This window comes from Psammomys obesus, unplaced genomic scaffold (assembly GCF_907164565.1).
Source record: "Psammomys obesus unplaced genomic scaffold, mPsaObe1.curated_primary_1811, whole genome shotgun sequence".
NCBI classification, from domain to species: domain Eukaryota; kingdom Metazoa; phylum Chordata; class Mammalia; order Rodentia; family Muridae; genus Psammomys; species Psammomys obesus.
The window spans coordinates 9,122,118-9,144,309 of record NW_026590677.1 but is presented as its reverse complement, the minus strand read 5'-3'; the positions used below and the strand labels follow the sequence as shown (position 1 = coordinate 9,144,309).

The 22,192-nt window shown below is 40.4% G+C and overlaps 1 pseudogene; it reads right to left on the bottom strand.

The window, feature by feature from the left end:
* Positions 1-521: 521 nt before the first annotated feature.
* Positions 522-995, bottom strand: LOC129677616 (60S ribosomal protein L29-like; annotated as a pseudogene).
* Positions 996-22,192: the final 21,197 nt, after the last annotated feature.

The window sequence follows — 22,192 nt, the reverse complement described above, 5'->3', positions numbered from 1 at the left end:
TGTTCTCATGTTGGATATTTCATTTGATGAGAATCAGGTGTCCCTCTCCATCTTGTTTGGTTAATTTTGGTTGAAAGTCTATTTTATTACATATTAGAATGGCTACACCAGCTTGCTTCTTGGATCCGTTTCCTTGGAAAATCTCTCTCCAACCCTTTACTCTGAGATAATGTCCATCTTTGTGGCTGAGATATGTTTCTTTTATGCAGGAGAATATTGGGTCCTGTTTCTGCATCAATTCTGTTAGTCTGTATCTTTTTTTTTTGGAGAGTTAAGTCCATTGACATTTAGAGGTATTAATGTTCAGTGACCGTTCCTTTTGTTTTACTGTTGGTTGTGGTAGTGCGTTTGTGTGCTGGTCAACTTTTGGTTTTACTGTAGCAAATTTTTTTCTTTTTTTTTAACAGATCTTGCCTCAGGTTTATTTGTAAAAACAGCATAGGACACTGGTCATCTGTAAATAGTGTGTAGGTGGGTGTGTCACACCAGTCTGTCTGCCTTCACATTAGCAGAACCCTTTCCTACGGGGTCTTCACAGGGACCTGGGCACCTTTGGGAGCCTGAGCTGGAGCTGGAGCTGAAGCCTTCCCCTTAGCTGGAGCTGTGGCCTCTGCCTTGGTTTGAACCTTGGGCTTTGATTTGCAGAGTCTACGACCCTTAGCCATGTAGCTTCGAATCTGCTTCCCAAGCTTGGGGTGAGCAATAAGAATCAGATGGCTGAGTTTGCAGCTGGGGGCCTTTGACATCTTGGGTTTAACAGCTGCAGGCTTCACAAGGGCCTTGATGGCCTCTACTCACGCACTCATTGCCTTTGCGTTGTTTGCTTGCATCTTCTTCAGGCCTTTCTTGTGCTTCTTGGCAAAGTGCATGTTCCTCAAGAATTTGGGGTCCACACCCTTAAGATTTTCTTATCTTTGTGACCGGGGTTTCTTGATGCCATTTCTGTGCCATTTGCAGGACTGGTTGTGTGTGGTGTGGTTCTTGGACTTGGCCATGTTTGCACAGTAACCTGCGGCTCCTGCACCGTCTGGATCCAGAAGATTGTGAAGTTATTTATATCTTGTGGTTTTTGGGTGTGGTTAACTTCCTCAGGTGGGAGTTTTACTTCTAGTATCTTTTGTATGGCTGGATTTGTGCATATATATTGTTTAAATTTGGTTCTCTCGTTGAATATCTTGTTTTCTTCATGTATAGTGATTGAAAGTTTTGCTGGGTATAGTAGTCAAGACTGCCATCTGTGGTCTCTTAGGGTTTGCAAGACATCTGCCCAGGCCTTCTGGGTTTTATGGTCTCTCCTCGGAAATCAGATGTCATTTAGATAGGTTTGCCATTATATGTTACTTGGCTTTTTTCCTCGTGGCTTTTAATTATTTTTTTCTTTGTTTTGTACATTTAGTATTTTGATCATTATATGACAGGAGGATATTCTTTTCTGGTCTAATCTGTTTTATGTTCTGTAGGCCTCCTGTATATGCTTACAGGCATCTTTTAAGATTGAGGAAATTTTCTTCTATTTTTTTGTTGAAAATATTTTGTGGTCCTTGGAGCCAGGAATCTTCTCTTTCTTCTATTCCTATTATTCTTAGGTTTCCTATTTTCATGGTGTCCTTGATTTCTTGGATGTTTTATGTCAGGATTTTTTTGGATTTAACATTTTCTTTGGCAGATGCATCAATTTCTTCCTTTGTGTCTTCTACACCTGAGATTCTTTTCTCCACATTCTATATTCCATTGGTGAGTCTTTCCTTTGTAGTTCCTGTTTTGTTCTCTAAGTTCTTCCTCTCCAGGATTTCTTCAGTTTGTACTTTCTTTAATGTTTCTATGTCCATCTTCAGATCTTGAACTGTTTTGTTGATTTCCTTCACCTGTTTGTATTTTCTTGCTTTTCATTATATGATTTCTCCAATTCCTTCACGTGTTTGTTTTAACTTTCCTGTGTTTCTTTCGGTGATTTAATTATTTCCTTTCTAAAGGCTTTGATTTGTTTGAAGCATCTTCATAAGCATAGATTAAAGGTCATATTCTTGTGTTTCAGATGTGTTAGAGAATCCAAAGGTGCTTGCCTTTGGATATCTGGGTTCTGGTAATGTCATATTGCTTTGGTTTTGGTGGTTGTGTTTTTATGTTGACATCTAGCCACCTCATTGTCTCTGGCATTGGATGTTAAATCCTGTTGCCTACAGGAGTTCCCAAGAATGGGGGAAGGGCCCTGGGCAAGAAGTTGGATGTTCCTGAAGAAGCCCTTCTCAGATTGGTGGGAATGATCTTGGACTTATGGGTGGTTCTCAGAGAATTGTGCATGGGTCTTCTCAGATATTTGATCCTGGAGAGCACCTGGATTCTCCAGAAGCTCAGGGATATTCCTTTGGAAGAGAGAAGTTCTGGAGTCAGTTGTACTGCCACTGGCTTTCTTGGTCTGAGGTATCTGAGCCCAGACACTGTACTCAGATACTGTGCTTCCTGGATGCAGCTTTTTTAGAGAACCTTTGATCCTTAGGGACACAGGTTGAGGCTTGGAACAGTGTCTGGATTGCTTCCATGGGACCTGCACATGGGAAGTCCCAAGGTTGGAGCCATTTACCCAGATGGTGAAAGTGAGCCTAGAGTTTGGAGCCACGAGCCCCAAGTACTAGAAGGTATCCTCTCCAAGTGATAGTGATCGTGGGTGCTCAAGTTTGGAACATGGAGCCACTGGTGCCAGAAGGTGTCCACAGGATGGTGAGAGTGGGCACCTGGTTTTCGGGCCTCACTCGCAGTTCCAGAAAGTATCCATCTCACAGACAGTGAGAGTGAGCAACTGAGGTCAGAGACTTGAACCTTCAGTACCAGGAAGATATCCACAGATGGTGGGCTTGGGCTGGTGGCCTAAGGCTGTGGCCTGCCAGGGTGTAGCCTGTGAGATTTTCCTTGTACTAGCCAGATGGCCTGAAGATGGACCCTCGTGTTTCCCCGTGGGTTCTCCTCTCACCTGGGAAATACAGATGTCCAGGTTTTGGGCTCTAAAGTATGGCCTGCTGGTCATTCTGTTCTCACTGCTGAGCTGCTGTCCAAAAACCCTGCATAGTTGTTTTCAACTTTCTATTTAATACATTTTCAATGACCAAACCATAGACATGAAAGTATATAAAATAAAATCATTCTGCATCTCTATCTAATATGTAAATTTTAGGTTATTATCAAATATTTTTTGTTGTTTTTGGTTTGAGACAGCCTGAAAATCAGTCCAAGGAAATCAGTCAAACTCACAATTGTACTCCTGTCTCAGACTGCAATGTGTCGAGATTATAGATATGCTGTACAATAGGTGATAGTTTTTCAGACACTACTTTATTTGGGGGCTCTTTAAAGCTTGTACCTCCCTTCCAAACCTCCCACTCCAGTTAGGGGAAAAGAAAGTTGGAAGAGAAAGGGGCCATAGACCTCTTTATTTTTTCCTGTTGGGCAGGATACCAGGATTGGGAGGGGGTGCAATACCAATCTCAGTCAGGATATCACAAAGTCCAGGTAACCACAAGCCAGCAAACCAGCAAACACAGCAAGCAGTACTCCTCAGGCTCCTCCAAGCTAGCACACCACTTCCTCTGGGCTATTGTATTTATATCCCTTAAAATCCTCAGAATTCAACTAACTTCAGCTGGCAAAGACCACATGACTGCACTAGGCAATTATCAGCTGTGGATAAACTAAAATCTCACACTTGGGATAATAATAAAAACATGTTTGTAATAACATAACTGAGTTTTTAAAGAAACCAAAACTTCCATTACAATCTACTATGCCCAGCTCCCAAATAATTAGTTTAATATTTCATTTTGATTCCACAGTAAACAATATGATTGTAAATATATTTATGTTCTATTGTTTTGAGACAATTCACTTCACATATTTGCTATGCCATTAAACTCCATCACTGTTTAATAGTACATATTAACACCCTTTTCTCACTGAACAAGCACCAGTACCAAAATGTACATTTAGAAACACAGATTAGCCTATTACTTTTTATGTTGTTGTTCTACTTTTTTAATTAAACTTTTATTTTTTATATTACAGTTTATTCAATTTTTATCCCAGCTATAGTCTCCTCCCTCTTCCCTCCCATTCTCACCCTCCCTCCCTCATCTCCTCCTATGCCACTCTCCAATTCCATGAGTAGGAGAGGTCCTTCTTCCCTTCCTTCTTACCTTAGATTATCCAGTCTCATCAGAACTGGCTGCATTGTCCTCCTCTGTGACCTGGCAAGGCTGCTCCCTCATCTGGGGGAGGCGGTCAAAGAGCTAGCCACTGAGTTCATGTCAGAGACAGTCCCTGTTCCCATTACTAGGGAACTCACTTGGATACTGAGCTGCCATGGGCTATATCTGAGCAGGGGTTCTAGGTTATCTCCGTGAATTGTCCTTGGTTGGAGTATCAATCTCAGAAAAGACCACTGTGCCCAAATACTTTCTTATACCTCATTTTGTTCCCCTCCATAATATAAACAATTATCTGTTAACTAATTGTTGCTACTTTTATAGATTATTTTCCCTGTGGGTAGTATCTTAACTTTTACTTAATCACCCAAACCTAAATGCCCATCCTCTATAAAGGTGAATTTGTGTCAACTGGATTGTCCAGGAGTGCTCAAGTTTTACATTAAACATTGTTTTATTTTGATTGAGAACTTGCTTCTGGGTGAGTTACCTTTTAGATCTTTAGCCTAAGTGAAGACCATTATTTTCTATATCCAATCAGCTGACCTGATTCCAAGAAAACTACTGTACTTGATGAGTAAAAGTGATCTCCTTTTTGAGCACTTTAAAGATGTAAGGTAGGGTTTTTGTTTTCTTTTGTTCTATCCTTTCGAACCACAATGAAAACATTAGTAATTTATGAATCATGATCTGGGTGGTATTTCAACTGTAACTACTCTATTACCTTCCTTGGTTGTGGTTTCTGAAACTCAGATAGATCTCATCCTCTGACTGGCCAAATTCCAATGTAAGTTAAATTCTGAGCCTTGTGGGGAATTTGCTGTTAGAAGAGGGGGTGCTGATTGGAAGCAGTCATATGTAAGTTCTAGCCTTACACATAGTAAAGGATCTGGGGTGACAGAAGACCAACAGAGCCAACTAACCAGCGACCAGAGGGCCTTGCTGTGACTAAAGCATCAACCAAGGGCCACACATGAACTGGACCTAGACTCCCTACAAAGATGTAGCAGAATGGCAGCTTAGGCTTCATGTGGGTCCTCTAGTAAGGGAAGTGTGTACTGCATTGGACAAGGACTCACTTGCAATCTTTTTGATCACTTCCCCCTGGCGGGACTGCCTTACCAGGCCATAGCGGAAGAGGACATGTTTAGTCCTGATGCAACTTGATTAGCTGGGATGGATGGAAAAGGGAGCTCCCCTTCTCTGAGAAAAAGGGAAGGAGAAGAAGGAGGGAAGGGGGGGAGGCATGGGAGAGGAGGAGGGATAAGGCTACAACCAGGATGTAAAGTGAATAAAAAAATAAATTAAAAAAAAAGACAATCCATGAGTTTCAAATCACATGCTATCTTGAGAAACAAGATGGAATCTTAGAGTCTCTAACTTTGCCTTGCAAAATATGACTCATCTCTATGTCCACCATATCCACATTGTGTGTACTACCTGCCCATTAATCACCTAACAGCTATCCAGTTTATTATATTGACTGCTGAAATACTGAAGCACTTAACAATGGCACCAAAGCATAAAGGTATTAAGACTAAGAGAGCATCTGGCCTTAAAACACAAGAAAGCAGATGACAGCTGGTATTATATGGCAATATTGTAGAGAATAAAAGGGAAAACACATTATACTGATTCTGTACTACCTGTAGTTTCAGGGATCCAATCTACTGTGGAGCAGAGGGTCTTGGAACATATTCTTCATAGATACGAAAAGACAAACACACACACACACACACACACACACACACACAGAGAGAGAGAGAGAGAGAGAGAGAGAGAGAGAGAGAGAGAACTAGCGTTTCTACATAGGTTGCTACCAAGGATTTTGAAGAACTAGAGGACCTGGGATTTGCATCCCTATTCTCATTTCAAACTCTCTCACCAAGAAAGTCATTCTTACTATTGAGAAGGAATGAATTTTTAAGAGGATATATGTGTGTTGGTTAAAGATGCTTACAAGGGAGAATATACTAATAATGGAGGACATGGCAGCTCAGTGTCCAAGAGGGTTCCCCAGTAATAGGAACAAGGACCTTCTCTGACAGGGACTCATGGACTGGCAGTTTGATCACCTCCACCAGAAGGGGGAGCAGCCTTACCAGGCCACAGAGGAAGACAATGTAGCCAGTGTTGATGAGACCCGATAGACTAGGGTCAGATGGAAGGGGAGGAAGACCTCCCTATCATTGGACAGGGAGAGGGTCATGGGAGTGGATGAGAGATGGAGGGTGGGATTGGGAGGTGATGGGGAAGGTGACTACAGCTGGGATACAAAGTGAATAAACTGTAATTAATAAAAATTTTAAAAAAATTCTCAGCTAATTTATATACAATTAAATGATTAGGGTTTTTTATGTAGCATCTGATTGTATTCTTATAGGCCTATCTTCCTCCCCCAAAATAACTAGGAGATTCTGTAAGTGAAAGTTTGTTTTTCCTGGATTAGCCTGGGTATTATTTTATTTTGCTGTAGGTGGCTAACGTCATAGTATAGTGCGTACCTTAATGTGCTCTTTCTCAGATTGTTAAAGCAATGCCAAATGCCCTTGGGTGAAGTCCTCAGAACCTGCTTACTGATAAGTTCTTACTTTTATAGCAAACAAAATTCTTTACCAGGGAATGCTTTATTCCCATCATCTGAGCAGAGTTCTCCCCATTGCCTGTGTTGTTCTGGTTTCTCTAATGGATGCTTTTTCAAGTGGCCTGAAGAGTGAAGTGTTTTGTTTCAGGGGACAAGCAAGAGCAAGGAAAGCTTTGTGGCATCGTTTCATTTTGTAGACCATTCTCTGCATTTTGGTTGCCATAGAAACCCAATGGAGATCTGAGGTGATCTGGTGAGAAAAACAGGGTCCATGTTCAGGACCAGGCTTTGTTTATACTCTAAGCAGTGCTTCTCAAATTACCTGCATCCTGACATACTCCTTCTAATGAGCATGCCTTATTAGGTGACCTGAAAAGTGAAGGTGCTCTGATTTAAGGGAAAGGTAGGTGCACTAAAAGCAAGGGCTGTTTGGAAGCATTTTCAGTTTGTAGAACAGCCTGTTCTTCATGGTTGCCATAGGAACCTAATGCTGCCTAGGCAACCATGGTGACCAGAATGACATTTGTTTTTAAATGATTCCTTGCTATGTAGCAATGGCTCATTTAGTATTCTCTATGTAGCACAAGCCAGCTTTGAACCCAGTAATCTTACTGACTTTGCCTCCTAAATGCTGGGATTATAAACATAAGCTGCCATTCCAAACTTGACAGGAATGACTATTTAATGGAGAATGTCATGATCTGATGAAAGTGTTAAATAGGTTGTTGGATATTGGCAGACTTAAAGGATATTATAGCTGTGCCTCTCCTTCATACTCATCAGCTTGTAAAAGCAAGGATTTGAATAGCAGATCTCTAATTATTAGCCAGAAGAATGAAATCTGAGTCATATGTCTGGCCTAAAGGAGACAAGACATTCTGAATTGTCGGGATTAATTGATAGCTGGGTAAATGTGCTTCTAGAAACCCTAAACTTTATAAGACCACTGTCTAGCAGGAGGCTTTATATACCATTGCTATATACTTTAAGAGTTAAACCAAATAGAACTGTCAATTATCTGACAGAAAAAATTCTCTCAGGAAAATTGTCTCTTCTAGAGACTTTAGAAATAATATGAAGTCCACCTATAAATGTGATTAGCACAGTGGTCTCTCTGGATATTATAAACACTTTCCAGTTCTGGTCTGCAATGATCCCTTTGATGATTGCCTACTCTATCCCTTGAGTCATATTCACTTGCTCTATAATAAACTCTGTCTATCTTCTATACTAAGTGTTGTAAAGACCCTGAGATGTTTTCTTAGAGATCACAAAGGCTGAGGAAACAAAGGGACACCACCATGAAATACTGCTGATGTATAACAAGATCTTGCCTGGATCTGTTCTCAGTTGAAATTCTGTGGATATCCTGCAATGGGAGATTAATCTCCATGGAGGATTCCTAGGTACAGATAGTGCATTTCTAGGATCATGAGGCATAGGAAATAGTTTTCCTCAGCTCAGTTTCTCTCTGTGAAAAATGGTCATCAGAGTGTTCACCCAGAGAACAACTGGTACCTTCAGTGATCATACAAGCACAGGCCTATAGCTTTCCTTCTGCTTACTGTCGGATCACAAATTCTTGTACAACTTTTAATTCCTTTCAAATTCATTCATGTTATGTTAAAAGTTGCCATATGTAAAACAGAAAATAAAAAGGCCCTGGTGAGAAGCTTATTCAGTTTACCCTTTGTCTGTTACGGTCAGGAAATCATTGTTTCACTGATCAAATGCCTAGCATGATGCCTGGGAAATATGTACTTCTTAAAATATACTGATTGCTTGACTCTCTCTGTCTCTCTCTGTCTCTGTCTCTGTCTCTCTCTCTCTCTCTCTCTCTCTCTCTGTGTGTGTGTGTGTGTGTGTGTGTGTGTGTGTGTGTGTGTGTGTGTTTGTATGCCTCTTTTCATCGATTATTGGGGTCATATTGTGGTGGTTTCAATGGGAAATGTTCTTCATAGTCTCTGGCACTTGAACACTTGATCCCCAGTTGTTGATGCACTTTGGGGAGGTTTAAGAGGTACAGCCTTGCTAGAGAAAGCATGTCACTGGGGGAGGGTTTTGTGTTTTAAAAAGCTTCACCAAGTAACTTTCTTTCTCTTCTATGTGCTTTTAATTACAAATGTTAAGTCTCAGCTTCTTGATGGTCTGCCATCATGGACTCTTATCCATGAGGAATGGTGAGCCAAAACAAACATCTTTATTAAGTTGCTTTTGGGTCATGGTGTTCTATCACAGCAACAGAAAAATAATTAATACACTTATTAAGTGGCCAAAACTTGTGCCAGATTCACAGTTGTGAGTTTTACAAAATAACCTAAAGTCTGAGAGGCTTCTTTTATCGTCTCATAAGAGAATAAGTTTAGTAGGTAATAGTTCTTCCATGGGCAAAAGAATGTAATAGACGTATGATCTGTACATATCTGTTTCCCTAATTCTATTTTACTGATCAATTTGTCTGCTTTTAATGCCAGAATCATGGTATTTTATTACTATGGCTTTGTAGTATAATTTGAAATTTGAGATTATGCTATATCCCACAGTTTTTACGTTGTTCTGCATCATTGACTATTCTGGGTCTTTTGTGTTTTCATATGAAATTTAAGACTATTTTGTTTATTTCAATGAAAACTATTTTGGATACAAAATTTACTCAAATAAACTCAAAAAATCAGTAGCCCTCCTGTATACAAAAGACAAAAGGGCTGAGAAAGAAATTAGGGAAACAACACCCTTCACAATAGCCACAAATGACATAAGGTACCTCGGAGTAACCCTAACCAAGGAACTCAAAGACTTGTATGAAAAAATTTTCAAGTCTATAAAGAAAGAATTAGAAGAAGATATCAAAAGATGGAAAGATCTCCCATGCTCATGGCTTGGCAGGATTAACATAGTAAAAATGGTCATCTTACCAAAAGCAATCTACAGATTCAATGCAATTCCCATCAAATTACCAACACAATTCTTCACAGACCTGGAAAGAAAAATTCTCAACTTCATATGAAATAACAAGAAACCCAGAATTGCTAAAACAATCCTCTACAATAAAAGATCTTCTGGAGGTATCTCCATCCCTGATCTTAAGTTGTACTATAGAGCAACAGTTTTAAAAACTGCATGGTACTGGCATAGAAACAGAATGGTGGATCAATGGAACCGAAGAGAGGACCCAGAAATAAACCCACACATATGGACACCTGATATTTGACAAAGATGCCAAAACCATACAATGGAAAAAAGATAGCATCTTCAACAAATGGTGCTGGTACAACTGGATGTCTACATGTAGAAAAATGAAAATAGATCCATACTTATCACCCTGCACAAAGCTGAAGTCCAAGTGGATCAAAGACCTCAACATAAAACCAGACACATTAAATCGGCTAGAAAAAAAAGTGGGGAATACCCTAGAACTCATTGGTACAGGAGAAAACTTCCTAAACAGAACACCAACAGCACAGGCTTTAAGAGCAACAATCAATAAATGGGACCTCATGAAACTGAAAAGCTTCTGGAAAGCAAAGGACAAAGTCATCAAAACAAAGCGACTGCCTACAGATTGGGAAAGAATCTTCACCAACCCTTTATCTGACAGAGGACTCATATCCAGTATATATAAAGAACTAAAAAAGCTGAAAAGCAGCAAACCAAGTAATCCACTTAAAAAATGGGGAACAGAGCTAAACAGAGAATTCTCTGTAGAGGAATATCATAATGACAGAGAAGCATGTGAAGAAATGCTCAACCTCATTAGCCATTAGGGAAATGCAAATCGAAACAACCCTGAGATTTCACCTTACACCCATCAGAATGGCCAAGATCAAAAACTCAAGGGACAACACATGCTGGAGAAGTTGTGGAGAAAGGAGAACCCTTCTCGACTGCTGGTGGGGATGTAAACTTGTACAACCACTCCGGAAATCAATCTGGCACTTTCTCAGACAACTAGGAATAGCACTTTCTCAAGATCCAGCCATACCACTCCTAGGCATATATCCAAAAGAGGCTCAAGCACACAAAAAGGACATTTGCTCAACCATGTTTGTAGCAGCTTTATTTGTAATAGCCAGAAGCTGGAAACAACCCAGATGCCCCCTCAACTGAAAAATGGATGCAGAAATTGTGGTACATCTATACAATGGAATATTACTCAGCAATGAAAAATAAGGAAATCATGAAATTTGCAGGTAAATGGTGGGACCTGGAAAGGATCATCCTAAGTGAGTTGTCCCAGAAGCAAAAAGACACACACGGTATATACTCACTCATATAGACATACAACATAGGACAAACCCACTAAAATCTATGCATCTAAAGAAACCAAGCAAGAGAGAGTTCCCTAACTAAAATGTTCAATCCCCATCCTGAAAGGCAAAGAGGATGGATATCAGAAGAAGAAGAAAACAGGAAACAACCTAGAAACCTGCTACAGAGGGGCTCTGAAAGCCAGAAGAAGAAAACAGGAAACAAACTAGGAACCTACCACAGAGGGCCTCTGAAAGCCTCTGCCCTGCAGACTATCAAAGCAGATGCTAAGCCTGATGGCCAACTGTCGGGCAGAGTGAATGGAATTTTATGTAAGAAGTGGGAAATAGTAAGAGCTGGAGAGGACAGGAACTCCACAAGGAGAGCAACAGAACAAGAAAAATTGAACACAGGGAACTTCCCAGAGACTCATACTCCAACCAAGGACTATTCGTGGAGATAACCTAGAACCCCTGCAGAGATGTAGCCCATGGCAGCTTCATTGTCCAAGTTGGTTACCTAGTAATGGGAAGAGGGACTGCCTCTGACATAATCTGATTGGCCTGCTCTTTGATCACCTCCCCCTGAGGGGGGAGCAGCCTTACCAGGCCACAGAAGAGGACAATGCAGCCACTTTTGATGAGAACTGATAGACTAAGATCAGAAAGGAGAGGAGAACCTCCCCTATCAGTGGACTTGGGGAGGGGCATGCATGCAGAAATGGAAGGGAGGGTGGGGTCGGGAGGGGAGGAGGGAGGGGCTTATGGGGGATACAAAATAAATAAAGTTTAATTATTAAAAAATTAAAAAAGAAAGAAAAAATTGTTTTGTAATTTTGTTCATATAATAGCTACTGAATTTTTTGTGTTAATTGTGTGTAGTGATACACTGACAATTTCAACTATAGTTGATTTTTAGAGGAGACTTTAGAGGTCTTTTTTTATTTATTTTTATTATTTATTATTTTTTTCTTTTTAGTTACATTTTGTTAACTCTGTGTCCCAGCTGTATCCCACTCCCTCATTCCCTCCCCAACCCCACACTCCCTCCCTGGTCTCCTCCCTGCCCCTTTCCAAGTCTACTGATAAGGGAGGACCTCCTCCCCTTTCATCTGACCCTGTTTTATCAGGTATCTTCAGGGCTGGCTGCAAAGTCCTCCTCTGTGGCCTAACAGACTGCTCCTCCCCGGGGGGAGGGGGTCAAACAGCCTGCCCTTGAGATCCTGTTAGAAATAGTCCGTGTTCCCCTTACTTTGGAAAACTACTTGGTTACTGAGCTACCACGGGCCACATCCGAGCAGAAGTTCTAGGTTATATCCATAGATGGTCCTTGGTTGAGTGTCAGTCTCAGAAAAGACCCTGTGCCCAGATATGTTTGGTCCTTGTAGAGCTCCTATCCTTTCCATATCATACTAACTTCCCTTCTTTCATATGATTCCCTGCACTCTGCCGAGGGTTTGGTTATGAGTCTTAGTGTCTGCTTTGAAACACTGCTAGGTAGAGTCTTTCAGATGCCTTTTGTGGTAGACTCCTGTCATAAGTTCAATGCACATCCCATTTGTCTTTCTAAATGAGGATTAATCACCTTCGCCTGTGTCCACTTTCTTGATTATCTTCTTTAGGTGTGTAGATTTCATTATGTTTATCATATCTTGTAGGTCTATATAAGCGAGTATATACCAAGTTTGTCTTTCTCCTTCTGGGATACTTCACTCAGAATGATCTTTTCTAGATCCCACCACTTGCCTGCAAATTTCATGATTTCTTCCTTTTTGATTGCTGAGTAGTATTCCATTGTGTAAAAATACCACAGTTTCTGTATCCATTCCTCCGTTGATGGACATCTGGGTTGTTTCCAAGTTCTGGCTATTACAAATAAAGCTGCTATGAACATGGTTGAACAAATGTCCTTGTTGTGTACTTGAGCAAATTTTGGGTATATACCTAGGAGTGGTATAGCTGGGTCTTGAGGTAGCACTACTCCTAGTTGTCTGAGAAAGCACCAGATTGACTTCCAAAGTGGTTGAACCAGTTTACATTCCCACCAGCAATGGAGGAGGGTTCCCTTTTCTCCACAATCTCTCCAGCATGTGCTATCACTTGAGCTTTTCATCTTGGCCATTCTGATGCGTGTAAGGTGAAATCTCAGGGTCGTTTTGATTTGCATTTCCCTAATGGCTAATGAGGTTGAGCATTTCTTTAAGTGTTTCTCTGCCATTCAATGTTCCTCTTTCGAGAATTCTCTGTTTAGCTCTGTTCCCCATTTTTTAAGTGGATTACTTGGTTTGTTGCTTTTCTGCTTCTTTAGTTCTTTATATATACTGGATATTAACCCTCTGTCAGATAAAGGGTTGGTGAAGATTCTTTCCCAATCTGTAGGCTGTCTATTTGTTTTGATGACAGTGTCTTTTGCTTTACAGAAGCTTTTCAGTTTCATAAGGTCCCATTTATTGATTGTTGCTCTTAGAGCCTGTGCTGTTGGTGTTCTGTTCAGGAAGTTGTCTCCTGTGCCAATGAGTTCTAGGCTGTTTCCCAATTTTTTTTCCAACTGATTTAGAGTATCTGGTTTTGTGTTGAGGTCCTTGATCCACTTGGACTTTAGTTTTGTGCAGGGTGATAAATATAGATCTATTTTCATTTTTCTGCATGTAGACATCCAGTTGGTCCAGCACCATTTGTTGAAGATGCTGTCTTTTTTCCATTGAATGGATTTGGCTTCTTTGTCAAATATTGAGTATTCATAGGTGTGTGGGTTTATTTCTGGGTCTTCTATGCGATTCCATTGATCCTACTTTCTGTTTCTATGCCAATACCATGCAGTTTTTATTACTGTTGCCCTGTAGTACAGCTTGAGATCGGGAATGGAGATACCTCCAGATGATCTGTTGTTGTACAGGATCGTTTTGGCGATTCTGGGTTTTTTGTTTCTCCATATGAAGCAGAGCATCTTTTTTTCAAGGTCTGTAAAGAATTGAGTTGGTATTTTGATGGGAATTGCATTGAATCTGTAGATTGCTTTTGGCAGGATGGCCATTTTGACAATGTTAATCCTACCAATCCATGAGCACGGGAGATCTTTCCATCTTCTGAGATCTTCTTCAATTTCTTTCTTCAAAGACTTGAAGTTTTTCTCAAACAGGTCTTTCACTTGCTTGGTTAGAGTCACACCAAGGTACTTTATGTTATTAGTGGCTATTGTGAAGGGTGTTGTTTCCCTAATTTCTTTCTTAGCCTTTTTGTCTTTGGTATACAAGAGGGCTTCTGATTTTTTTGAGTTGATTTTGTATCCTGCCACTTTGCTGAAGGTGTTTATCAGCTGAAGAAGTTCTCTGGTTGAATCTTTGGGGTCGCTCATGTATACTATCATATCATTTGCAAATAGTGACACTTTGACCTCTTCCTTTCCGATTTGTATCCCCTTGATCTCCTTTAGTTGTCTTATTGCTCTGGCTAGGACTTCAAGTACAATGTTAAAGAGATATGGAGAGAGTGGGCAGCCTTGTCTTGTCCCTGATTTCAGTGGGATTGATTTAAGTTTCTCTCCATTGAGTTTGATGTTGGCTATAGGCTTGCTGTATATTGCCTTTACTATCTTTAGGTATGTGCCTTGTATCCCTGATCTCTCCAAGACTTTAAACATAAATGGGTGTTGGACTTTGTCAAATGCTTTTTCAGCATCTAAGGAGATGATCATGTGGTTTCTCTCCTTCATTTTGTTTATGTGGTGGATTACATTGATGGATTTCCGTATGTTGAACCACCCTTGCATTCCTGGGATGAAGCCTACTTGGACATGGTGGATGATATCTTTGATGTGTTCTTGGATTCGGTTTGCAAGTATTTTATTGAGTATTTTTGCATCAATGTTCATAAGAGAGATAGGTCTGAAGTTCTCTTTTTTTGTTGGATCTTTGTGTGGTTTAGGTATCAAAGTGACTATGGCTTCATAGAATGAGTTTGGTAGTGTTCCTTCTATTTCTATTTTGTGGAATAGTTTGAGGAGAATTGGTGTTAGTACGTCTTTGAAGGTCTTGTAGAATTCTGCGCTGAAGCCATCTGGTCCAGGGCTTTTTTTGGAGGGGAGACTGTTAATGACTGCTTCAATTTCCTTGGGATATATAGGGCTATTCAGTCTTTCTACCTGATCTTGACTTAATTTTGGTAGATGGAATCTGTCAAGAAAGTTATCCATTTCATTTAGATTTTCAAATTTTGTGCCGTATAGGCTTTTGTAGTATGACCTAATAATCGTTTGGATTTCCTCAGTGTCTGTAGTTATGTCCCCATTTTCCTTTCTGATTTTGCTGATTTGTATGGTTTCTCTCTGCTTTTTAGTTAGTTTGGCTAAGGGTTTGTCTATCTTGTTGATTTTCTCAAAGAACCAGCTTTTTGTTTCATTGATTCTTTGGATAATTTTATTTGTTTCTAATTGATTGATTTCTGCCCTTAGTTTGATTATTTCCAGCCGTCTGCTCCTCTTGGGTGTATCTGCTTCTTTTTTTTCTAGGTTTTTCAGTTGGGCCATTAAGTTGTTTGTATGTGATGTTACAGATTTCTTCTTGTAGGCACTTAGTGCTATAAATTTTCCTCTGAGCACTGCTTTCAATGTGTCCCATAAATTTGGGTATGTTGTGCCTTCATTTTCATTGAATTCTAGAAAGTCTTTAATTTCTTTCTTTATTTCTTCCTTGACCCAGCTGTCATTGAGTAGTAAGTTGTTCAGTTTCCATGTGCGTGTCGGCTTTTTGTTGTTTCTGTTGTTGTTGATGTCCAGCTTTAGTCCATGGTGGTCAGATAGTATACAAGGGATTATTTCAATTCTTTTGTATCTGTTGAGGCTTGCTTTGTGACCAACTATATGGTCTATTTTGGAGAAGGTTCCATGCGGTGCTGAAAAGAAGGTGTACTCTTTTGAGTTTGGGTGAAAAGATCTGTAGACATCTATTAGGTCCATTTGATTTAGGGATTCTGTGAGTGCTTTCATTTCCCTATTTGGTGTCTGTCTGGTTGATCTGTCCCTTGATGAGAGTGGGGTGTTGAAGTCTCCCACTATTAAGGTATTAGGATCAATGTATGATTTAAGCTTTAATATTGTTTCATTTACGAATGTAGGTGCTCTTGTATTTGGGGCATAGATATTCAAAATTGTGATGTCCTCTTGTTGGATTTTTCCTTTGATGAGAATATAGTGGCCCTCCTTATCTTTTTTGATTAACTTGGGTTGAAAGTCTATTTTATTAGATATTAGGATGGCTACTCCAGCTTGTTTTCTGGAACCATTTGCTTGAAAAACATTTTTCCAGCCCTTTACTCTGAGGTAGTGTTTATCTTTGTTGCATAGGTGTGTTTCTTGGATGCAACAGAATGTTGGGTCCTGTTTCCGTAACCATTCTGTTAGCCTGTGTCTTTTTATTGGTGAGTTGAGTCCATTAATATTGATAGATAATATTGACCAATGCATGTTAGTTCCTTGTGTAATGGAGTCGATGATCTTACCTTGTTTCATTGCTTGTTTTCTTTTCATTTTTGTTGGGACATTATCTGTATGCCCTGTTTTCTTGGGTGAATTCGTTTTCGTTGGATTGGAGTTTTCCTTCTAGTATCTTCTGTAGGGTTGGTTTGCTGTATAGATATTGCGTAAATTTAGTTTTGTCATGGAATATTTTGTTTTCTCCATCTATGTTGATTGAAAGCTTTGCAGGGTATAGTAGTCTGGGTTGACATTTGTGATCTCTTAGAGTCTCCATGGTGCTTGCCCAGACCCTTCTGGCTTTCATAGTTTCTGATGAGAAGTCTGGTGTGATTCTGATAGGTCTACCTTCATATGTTACTTGGCCTTTTTCCCTTGCTGCTTTTAGTATCTTTTCTTTGTTCTGTAGATTTAGTGTTTTGACTATGATGTGACATGGTGTGTTTCTGTTCCGGTCTAGTCTATTTGGTGTTCTGTAGGCCTCTTGTATATTTATGGACATCTCTTTCTTTAAGTTGGGAAAATTTTCTTCTATGATTTTCTTGAAAATATTTTCTGGACCTTGGAGCCTGGAGTCTTCTTTTTCATCAATTCCTATTATTCTTAGATTTTGTCTTTTCATAGCATCCTTGATTTCTTGGATATTTTGTGATTGAAATTTTTCTGATTTTACTTTTTCTTTGAGAGAAGTATCAATTTCTGCAAGTGTGTCTTCAGCTCCAGAGATTCTCTCTTCCATCTCTTGTATTCTGTTGGTGATGCTTACTTTTGTGGTTCCTGATCTTTTCTCCAAGTTCTCCAGCTCAAGAGTTTTCTCATTTTGTGTTTTCTTTATTGATTCTAATTCTGTTTTCATGCCTTGCACCATTTCTTCCATGTGTTTGAATTTGGATTCCTGTCTCTCTATGATGGACTCTATTTCTTTGTTCATTTCCTTTTTGTATGCCACTAATTTTTTCTCTACTTGTGCCTCTATTTGTTTGGCTATGTTTGCCTGTGTTTCTTTAAGGGTTTTGTCTATTTCTTCTCTCTTTATCTCCAATTGACTGGCCAACTCTTTGAAAGATTTGTTCATTTCCTCCTTATGAGCCTCAAATAATTGAGCAAGCATGGCTTTAAGGTCATTTTCCTGTGCTTCTGATGAATTGGAGTATTCATCGATTTTGGGGTTTGCTGGTGAAGTCATGATGTCCTGATTTATGTTGGAAGTTTTCTTTCACCTACCCCTGGCCATTGGCTTATCTGAGACCTTCCCTGTTTGTTTTTGGATTCTGCCGATCAGACTGGTACTGTCTCTCTCTCGAGTCTGGAGAATTCTTGAGGAAGTTGAGAGAGGTCCCGTGTCCTTAGCGTGTGCTGAGGACTATCTGTACCTGTAGGAGGAAAGTACGCAGGCACAAACAGAGGCAAATGCAAGCGTGCGTGCGTGTGTATATGTGTGTGTGTGTGTGTGTGTGTGTGTGTGTAAGTGGGCGTGGGCGTGTGTCTCAAGGGACAGAGTGATGGCTAATGTTGAACCCTTGAGTGTGTGGGAGGGGCTCTGCAATGTATATGTCGCAGGCGCTAGTGATGATCGCAGCGCAATTTCTGGCATTAACTGCCTTAACTCCTCAATTAGACCCACAGAGCAGGAACTTCAATGTTCCAAGTGCCCCTCTGTTTCCCAAAGTGGGTATATGGGTGGGAGGGGGTTCGATGCCTGGCTTCTGTTTTAGAAGAACCCAGGATCAGTGGAGCTGCAGATTCTCAAGGGTTCACTCACTTACAGGCAGGTCATTTGGCAGAGATCGGGATATCTGGGCACTCTGCTCTCTGGTTTGGCCCTGCTTCTTTGATGTGCTCTGCCAGTTCCGTGCTGTTGTCACTGCCAGGTTATGAGGTCTTGCTGCAGCTGGAGATTTCAGGGTGGTCACGTCAGTGGGAATCGGGGTAACCAGCCTTTCTGTTCTCTGGTTTGGCCCTGGTTAGTCTTAAACTGGAGGGCTGATGTGCCCCTCCAGCTCAGTGCTGCTCCGCCGCCAGGTTAGAAAGTCCCGCTGTAACTGGAGACTGAGTTGCTAGTCCAGATTCTTTCTGGGAAGTCCTGGGGTCTCTTCACTGTGCTCTCCAAGCTTCGGAGGCCCAGCGCCTGGTGTGTCTAGCTTGTATGGCGTTTCTGTCTGGTTTTGGTGAGTATATAGCGTATTCTCTGTCACTGTGGGATTGGGCGGGCCGTACCGTCAGTGATCGCGATCCTGCGGAGCTAGTATGGCTTCTAGCAGACTCGGGCCCTGGGAGGATGGTGCAGCCGCCGCGCGAATCTGGGGCTCCAAGACACAGTACTGCTGGCCTTTGCTGATAAAGGGCTTGGGGCTCCGCCTCAGTGGCTGCAGGCCCCAGGCAGTTAGGTCTGCGCTGAGAAAGGCGAGTCTGAGAAAGGCGACTCCGCTGTGCTGAGGAGGAGGGAGGTCTGGGGGAGGGGAGTGCCGAGAGATCAAAGGATCGTTTCTCACCTTCCCCAAACAAGTCCCTGGGTGACCCAAGACCAAGGTTTTCACCTCCTGCGATGATCCCTGTTGTTTAGAAAGTCTCTCCGTTGTTTCCCTGGCTTCAGAAGTTCTTCCACTCATCAACTCAGAACTTTATCTCTTCCACAGCTCGGAAACTGTGTGTGCTAGTCGCCATCTTGGCTCTGCCCCGTCTTTTATGTATAGAATTATACAACCAACACTTCTTTCTTTCCTATTTGTAGAACCTTGATATTATTTAAAAAAGCATGAGGCTGGTCAACCGATATTCTATGCAGGAAGTTTATTAGGAGGGTATGGAGGGAGTGGGAAACAGGGCATGGTGGGAAGAGAGAAAGAAAGAGAAAGTGGGGCTCTTCAAGAGAGAGAGAAAGACAGAGACAAGACAGAGTGTAAGAGAGAAGGAGTAAGAGAGAGACCATGTGTCGGGGTTGGACCTTTAAGGAGCAAAGTAACCACGCCTTCCAGGTGTGGCCACCTGGCCAGTGACATATGATGACATCATAGGTTGCTGGGTAACCCAGAGCAGCTTGTGTTCCAAAATACTAACACTTGATCTCCTGTCATTTTGTTGCTCTAGCTAAGACTTCAAGTATTATATTGAATAAGAGTGGAGAAAGTGTGCATTGTTCTCTTGTTTCTCGTTTTGGTGGAAATGCTTCAATTTTTTTAAATATATTTTTTCTTCCCTTAGCCTGATGGTGGCTATGAACTTGCTGTCTGTTTCCTTTATTATATTGATCAATGTCCCCTGAATCCCTACATTTTCTAGAATTTTTATGTTGGTCCAGTATTTCCTCACTATGTTCAAATTTCTCCTTTTTGAAATAGCAATATATATTCTGTTCTAGTATATGTTGAAAGTATATATGCTTTCTGATTTTACAAGGGCTAAGAAGAGATTTCCTTGAGTCTCAAAAGAGACTTTGAACTTTTGAAGAGTGTTGAAACTGAAAGACTAGGAAGACTTTTAAATATGAGTTAAATGCATTTTTAATTATGATATGGTCATGAACCAATGAGGGTCAGGGCATGAAGTGTGGTGATTTGAATATGAATGGTCCCCATATGCTTAAATGTTTATATACATATTTTCCAGTTGGTGACTTCTGTCACTGGGGCAAGCTTTGAGATTTTAAAAGACTTCTATTAGTTTTCTTTGCTTCCTACTTGCAGATAAAGATATGATGCAGATCAGTTGTTACTGCCAGCCTTTGTTCTGCCATCCTGGATTCTAACACTCTAAACCAATAAGGCAAATTTAATGTCTATTTGTATTAAAAATATGTATTTTTAATTAAATAGAATGGCATAATTTCCTCTTCCTCTCTTTGTTGTATGTGACTATTAATATTTACTATTGATATATCTTCTGGTAAAGCTGCTGTTAATCCTAAACAGCTGTATACCCAAATCACCACACAGAGACTGGGATTTATTTAATTAACCTAGAACACAATGCTGGGCAATAATTAGTACATCCTAAACCTCCAAGCCCTCATAGTTTCCTAACGTTTAGATTTCCCACACTATACTTGCTTTCAGTGAAATCTTAGGTCTGGCACATTCTCAATGTTGCTCCAAGATCTCCCCAACTCTCTGCTCTCCCAGCTCTTCCTCTCTTCTCCCTCCTCTGCCTCCTACTTTCCTGTCCTCTGGCTCCTCCTTCTCTTCCTGTTTTCTTTCCATTGCTCAACATTGTGTCTGGTTGCTTTATCTGGGCATGTTTACACAAAGTTGAGACAGGTGATGCTTAGAATAAATATCACAATGCAATGTCCGGATTGAAACCAGAGAGTTGGGGAGAGAAATCAGCATTTGAATGAACAAGGGTAAAGTGTATACATTCCAAAAGAACATTATACCAACATCTCTTTCCTCCAACTCCTCTCACAGTCTCCTTTGTCCCTTTCAAATTCATGACCTCATTCTCTTGATTAGTCATTTATTAAATTTCTCTTAATGATTATTACTACCCACACAAACACGCATATATACACATATGCACACACACATACACACATGTACACATATATACATATATACATATATATATATATATATATATATATATATATATATGTAAATATAGCCTTCTGGGTCCACTTAGTTTTGCTTGTCTGTGTATGTTTTCAGAGCTGACCACTTAGCATTGGATAACAGGAATAGTTAGAGACCAAAGAGACACATAGAAAGGAGGAGAGCTGTGAGCTTAATTTAAGACCCTCATTTCATGAACCTAGAGAAGAGTAAGTGCTTTTAAAATTTACCATTAAAACATTTGAAGGAAGAAGGTCTGGGCTTGCGATGACTATTTCTTCTTCCAACCATATGATTTAAAAAATAGATATATAAGAAATAAAAGTCCAAGCGGTGATATATTATCATGAAAATATCTCTTATATTCTAAGAAATTGGCATTTCTGCTGGACTTCACAGCCAAAGATGCACATTGAAGTCATGTAAGACTTAAGAATGATATCTTATGGTGTAGTCTGCCTTTAAGACAACAATATAACATTATTAGTCTGTCTTTAAGAGAACAATGTAACAATCAACCTTATTTGTCATGGATCTCCCATGTAATCAACCTTTACAAACTAAGGTAATGTATAGCTTTAGTCTTAAAATATATACTCAGCTGGGCACAGCGGAGCAGGCTATTAATCTCAGCACTCAGGGAGGCAGAGGCAGATGGATCACTGTGAGTTTGCGGCCAGCATGGTCTACAAAGCCAGTCAAGGACAACCAGAAAACATATGCATGCATCTGTATGTGATGGTAGCCATTTGCTGAAAACAACAAACAGGTTCAAAGTGACAGTTTAAAGTAAATATCTGGCATAAACACTAAGAGCAGCATACAGATATTGCTTGATAGCATTGGGCTTCTTGTCTGGGTCAATTGGGGTCAGTTGGAGTCAATAACTTAATTTCTTATAAAATTCTGTTAAAGATTTCTGTAAACTATCCTGCATTTCTTTCCCATGTGATGCTTTCTGTGCTGTTAAATAAAACGGAGACAAAGCAATTTGTAGACACACAGATACAGACACAGACAAGACAAGGCAGAATTTATGCAGGCACATATTCGGACACATACAACAAACAGATTACAGATAGCCAAATCCTATAACCTGTATAATGATAGAAGACATAGGAAAAGAGTTAGATAATCCAACTAGGCTGGCT